General features: G+C 35.5%; 1 long non-coding RNA gene across 1 annotated transcript; it reads right to left on the bottom strand.

Moving 5' to 3' along the window:
* Positions 1-246: 246 nt before the first annotated feature.
* LOC145719182 (uncharacterized) lies at positions 247-6,007 on the bottom strand. Its single transcript, XR_014142219.1, has 3 exons — positions 5,994-6,007; positions 4,999-5,066; positions 247-265 (listed from the first exon to the last, which is right to left on the bottom strand). It is a non-coding gene; the product is annotated as an uncharacterized LOC145719182 (long non-coding RNA).
* Between the last annotated feature and the right edge of the window lie 228 nt (positions 6,008-6,235).

Genomic DNA, 6,235 nt, shown 5'->3' with positions numbered 1-6,235 from the left:
ATATGCACCCTTATGTTTATTGCAGCATTATTTACAATAGCCAAGATATAGATGGCCTATTTTTTTTTAAAGATTTTATTTATTTATTTGACAGAGAGAGACACAGTGAGAGAGGGAACACAATCAGAGGGAGTGGGAGAGGGAGAAGCAGGCTCCCCACCGAGCAGGGAGCCCAATGCGGGGCTTGATCCCAGGACCCTGGGATCATTACCTGAGCCGAAGGCAGGCACTTAACGACTGAGCCACCCAGGCGCCCCTAGACGGCCTATTTTTAACAAGACAAGAGATAACAAGTGTTAGCAAAAATGTAGAGAAAAGAGAACCCTGATGCACTGTGGGTAGGAATTTAAATTAGTAAAGCTACTATGGGAAAGAGCAAGGAAATTCCTCAAAAATTAAAAATAGAATTATCATAAGATTCAGCAGTACCAATTCTGGGTATATATCCAAAGGAAATAAAATCACTATATCAAGGAGATATCTGCACCCCCATGTTCACTGCAGCATTATTCACAATAGCCAAGACATGGAAACATACTAAATGTCTGCTGATGGTTGAATGGATAAAGAAAATGTGAGATATACATATACAATGTGTATATGTATATACACACACACACACACACTATGGAATACTGCCATTTATGACATGGATGGACTTTGAGGGCATTATGCTAAGTGAAATAAATCAGACAGAAAAAGAAATACTGTATGATCTCACCTATGCAGAATCTAAAAACATTGAACTCATAGAAACAGAGAGTAGAATGGTGGCTGCTAAGGATTGAGGAGTGAGGGAATTGGGGAGATGTTAAATAAGAGTACTAACATCCAGTGATAAGATGAGTAAGTTCTGGGGATCTAATATATAGTACAGTGACTATAGTTAACAAAACCTCATTATATACTTCAGAGTTACTAGGAGAATAGATCTTAAATACTCTCACCACAAAATAAAAATGGTAATTATATAAGATGATGGAAGTGTAAACTACCCCTATTGTGGTAATCATTTTACCATATATAAATGTATTAAATCAACACATTGTACATCTTTCATTTACACAATATCTCAATAAAGCTGAGAAAAACACACACAAAAGCAGTGGATCAATACAAAGTTTAGAATAACAGCTACCTCTGGGGTGCCTGAGTGGCTCAGTGGATTAAAAATTTAAGCATCTGACTCTTGATTTTGTCTCAGGTCATGATCTCAGGATCGTGAGACTGAGTCCTGACTCAGGCTCTATGTTGGGTATGGAGTCTGCTTAAGATTCTCTCTTTCTCTCCCTCTCCTTTTCCCCTTCCCCCTTACTCTTTCTCTCTCTCTCTTAAAAAAAAGAAAAAAAAAACACAGTTTAGAACAACAGTTATTTCCTTTGGGAGCAGGTTGGGGATGAAACAGGAGAGGAATAAAGTCATTTCAAGGGATGTTTCTAGTAAATTCTTAAGTTGAATGGTACGTTTCTGGATATTCATTATATTAATATGCATTCTAATTTATGTATATATTACTTAAAACCTTTTGTATTTATCAAATATGTTCATGTGATAAAGAAAATACATAATAATAGTAATGTTATTTTATCTTCTTGGTAGATAAAAATACTGTAGGAAGGAATTATATATTATTTTCTCTCCCTCCATTTCCTGCATTTTGTTTCCTTTTCAAGGTGACATACTTTAATTCTTTAAAAAAATAATTTTATAACATTATAATAGTTGAAAGTACTACTGAGAAGAAAGAGAAAAGTTATTTCTTAGTTTTCTGTTTTCCAAAAATTATAAGCTCAGTTAGTGAAGGCTGTACCTAATTGTGTATGATTGTTTTTCAAGTACATTTGCTGTGCTCGAATAGATAATTGTAACAAAAATCCAATAATTAGTAAATGGATTTTTATATAAATATGAGGTTTACTGTTAGGTACAAATTAAAAAAAAAAAATCAGGAGCTACTTGACATCAAAAAAGAAAAGAGCAGGACCACATCAGTATACTTAAAAACACACTACAACTACACTTTTTTAAAAATAAGGTTTTAATTTAAAATGATTAGTTTATTCAAAAGGCACATGTCCTCAATATAAAAGAAATTGAATTTTTTCATCCAATTAGTGAAAGAACATAGTCAAAATACCAAAAAATGAGGTAAATTGTTTTTTACATAGAAGTATAATAAATCAGAAGCAAATTCTGTCAAATGTTAGTCATTGAGAACATCAATCTGTACAATGACTGCTGTCAACTTCAGGTTTGAGGCTTAATCATTTCAGAAGCAAGAAAGCCATGAGTCATATTTTACCCAGGAGACACTTGAGAACACATATTCATGCTGTTACTCTCATAAATTTCTTGACAATTTGCCTCAAGGTCAATTGGCAATGAAATAATAGAAATTTTAAATTTTGAACAGATTATGTGAAGGTGGATTTAATGAATACGTAGCCTGTATTGTCATTTGGTCTCATGTATATATCCATCGGAAAGTATGAGACAACCTGCAAAACTAGTAAAACACGTAATAGCCCTGAAGTACACTTCATAAGCGTGCGCATGACATATAAGCCCTGAATGATATCAGGATATCTGACTCCAGATCATTTTTTCTAAAGGGTTAGCTTTTGGAGTTTTTAAAAAATGTTTTATATCCAAAGAAGCATAATTCATTAATTTATGATACCTACATAAATTTTATTATATTATGCATCATATTTATTTAAAGACCATAATGTAAAAATGGTAATAATGCAAAATTGGCTAGAAGTTATTCCCCTCCCTGTATCTACCTTTCTAACCCGTTCCCTTTCATGTTTACTCTGGGCTTGGCCATGTGACTTATGGTGCGTGTATTAGTCTGTGTGGGCCATCCTAACAGAATACCATAAACTGGGTGGCTTAAACAGCAAAAAGTAATTTTTTCACACTTCTGGAGGCTGGAAGTCCAAGATCAGCATGCCAGCATGCTTGAATTCTGGTGAAAACCTTTTTCCTGGCTTGCAGAAAGCCACCTTTTGTGTGCTCACATGGCTTTTTCTTGATGCATGTGTGCAGACAGAAAGATATCAAGCTTTCTGGTGTCTCTTCCCACAAGGGCAACCATTCCATCAGACCTTGTGCCCCACCCTCATAACCTGGTTACCTCTCAAAAGCCCCATCTCCAAATGCCATTACATTGGGGATTAGGACTTTAATAAATGGTATTGCGGTGGGGGGGCCCAAAAACATTTGGTCTGCAACACTGGCCAATGGAACAACAGCAAATATGAAACAAGCAGATACTTAAAAACCATTTGTGCATTTGAGACCCTCCTTTCTTGTTTTTGAGACCTTGTCATCACTAGCCTATAAAGGAACCCAAGCTGGCCTGCTGCTACAAAGGATCATGTGGCCTTGTTCCATCTTCGTTATTGTTGATCCAGACTATCTCAGTCATGAGTAAAATTACCTGAGAGCTGAGGATCAGTCTTACCGCTCTCTGACACAATTATAATCACAGATTACCACCACTCTCCCCAACTCATTGGGCCTTTCAAATACTAACATTATTTCATATGTGACTTAGGCCCACATATTCTTCTCTGGACAATGTGATATTCATTAATGGTCACCTTAATCTGTTCTACCATCAGAGTTCTGCCAAAAGAAGCTGCCTTTATTCCAGCATTTAATTCACAAATATTTATCAAATAACTCCTTCATGGAAAGAATTCAATAGACTAAAATTAGGGGCACAACAGTGGAGCAAGACGCAGCCCATGCATTCATACAGTATGTAATTCTTTGGGAGGTAACAAGAAAAGGTGGAAAATTATAATACTCTGTGGCAGCTTTTCTCAGCTGCAATGGTCTGAACCAGCAAATACAGAAATGACTTGAGTGACTATTTCCTCAATTGTTCCAAGTATGTCACATAAACATTATGCACCTCAATGCAAAGGAGGTAAGTTAATTCAATCCATTCTAAGATTTATGGCATTAAGTTGTAAATTTCTCATCAAACCCTAGTTGAGAAAAAAACAGTATATGGTAATAACCATTGTATTAGGAAGTACAATCAATCCAGCCTGAGGAGATTATAAATATATTTTGCTTTAATCTTTATTGAGGAACATGAATAGTTAAGTGAAAAGAATAATCCAAAAAGAATATTTTGGGGGTGCCTGGCTAGCTCAGTCAGTAGAGCATGCGGCTCTTTTTTAAGATTTAATTTATTTATTTGACAGAGAGAAAGAGAGAGAGAGCACAAGCAGGGGGAGCAGGAGAGGGAGAAGCAGACTCCCTGCTGAGCAAGGAGCCTGGGATCATGACCTGGGCCAAAGGCAGACACTTAACCGACTGAGCCACTCAGGCGCCTCAGCATGTGACTCTGGATCTCAGAGTCATGCATTCAAGCCCCACACTGGGCGTGGAGCCTGTTCAAAAAGAAAAAAGAATAAAGAAAAAAAAAGAATATTTTGCACAGGTTCTTGGTAAAGAGATGCTAGTACACTTGGAGAACTAAAAGATAAAACTGACTTCCTCTTTCTGATAGTTAACCAGTGATGCCCCAGAAAATGTCACAGCAAAATCCAAAAGAGACTAAAGTTACTTGGAAGAACTAATAGAATGAAAAACACAGCTGTATCTTTATAAAGTGTTTCCAATATTAAATTCAGTGTTATGATAAGAAATGGATGTTATGGTTTTTTTCATTGTTGCTGACGTCTTCCTAGCCTATATGAGACAGTTATTCACTATTTCCATGATTTTCACCTATGCTAAGGAAAAAAAAGAGTCTTAATTAAATATTAATATAAAATGTTTTATTGCTGAAAAATACAAAGGACTACCAGTAGACAAAAACAAAAACAAATACAAAAAATAAACATATTCACCAGTAACTTGTCTAGTCTATAAGTAACAGTGCATCCCTTTACTGAATTAGGTTTAATTTTGTTTCACATGCTGGGATTCTTATCTTCAGTATTTATTCTGTCTATGTTGATGACATGGTCTTACCAGGATATTTCAGAAGTATCCTCAAGAAACAACTGAATCTATTTGCCAATTACTGTTGGAAAGAACAGCTTAGTATTAATTATGCCAAACCTAACTCATCATTTTTGGTAGATGTTCTTCTACAATGAGATATAAAATGCTAAAAATTCTATCCAACAGGTTAGCTTCATTATACGTGGGAGTGTTATGTAGCAAAATCATCCTGACATGCTTATTACACTGCTCAAAATTCTAAGTTTTATAAGAGCCTTGTAAGTTATTTTATGGACACTTCTTGCCTACAAAAGTCAGAGTCAACTCTTTTATGCTTTAGAGTACAGAATTCTGCAGCTTTATTAAAGCTTTGGTTCAAATAGCTGACTAGATCCAAAACTGTATTTGAATTAAAGTCACTGGACTACTATAAAAGTACTCTTGCAGAACCATATTGGTATGGAGATGGCACATCCTTCTTCTAGGTAAGAATACAAGCAAGGCCCTGATTTTTATATAATAATGTCATTTTTGCAACCCACACAATTAGAATATAAAGCAAGTCTATCTTATTGCAATAGGTGATACAGAATGGCCAACCACTTCAGTCTCTATTGTTTGCTATTCAACTTTAGTCAAAAGTCAGCTAACAGATCAAGATATTTCTGTAGGGTTGCTGGAAGGGAGGTGTTCTGGAGGGATGGCTTAAATAGGTGATGGGGGTTAAGGAAGGCATCTGTGGGTATTAAGGAGGGCACGTACTGCATGGAGCACTGGGTGTTGTACGAAAACAATGAATCGTGGATCACTGCATCAAAAACTGGTGATGTACTGTATAGTGACTAACATAACATAATAAAATAAAATTAAAAAAAAAGAAAAAGGAAGGCACCTGTGATGAGCACTAGGTGCTGTATGTAAGTGATGAATCACGAAGTTCTACTACTGAAACTAATATTACACGATATGTTAACTAACTGGAATTAAAATTAAAACCTTAAAAAGAAAAAAAAGGTATTTACTTAAATTTGCATTTGGATATAAGCCCTCTGCTGCAAGCACATGATGATGAAAAATAAAATCTGAAAAGAGAAAGCCAAAGTTAATAACTAAACCTAATGATAATAATCATAATAATAATAGCAACAACAGTAAAAATCTCCACTGACCAGAAGCACACTGTGGTGAAACATGAGTCTCCTGGAATCTGGAGCCAGAAGCAGTCAATGAAGCAAAAGTTTATGTTCTGTATAATAGAGAGGAG

This window comes from Leptonychotes weddellii, unplaced genomic scaffold (assembly GCF_054177405.1).
Source record: "Leptonychotes weddellii isolate Sample4059 unplaced genomic scaffold, ASM5417740v2 HiC_scaffold_3339, whole genome shotgun sequence".
Classification (NCBI taxonomy): domain Eukaryota; kingdom Metazoa; phylum Chordata; class Mammalia; order Carnivora; family Phocidae; genus Leptonychotes; species Leptonychotes weddellii.
Note: the sequence above shows the minus strand (reverse complement) of the source record. Positions and strands in the feature narration are given on the sequence as shown.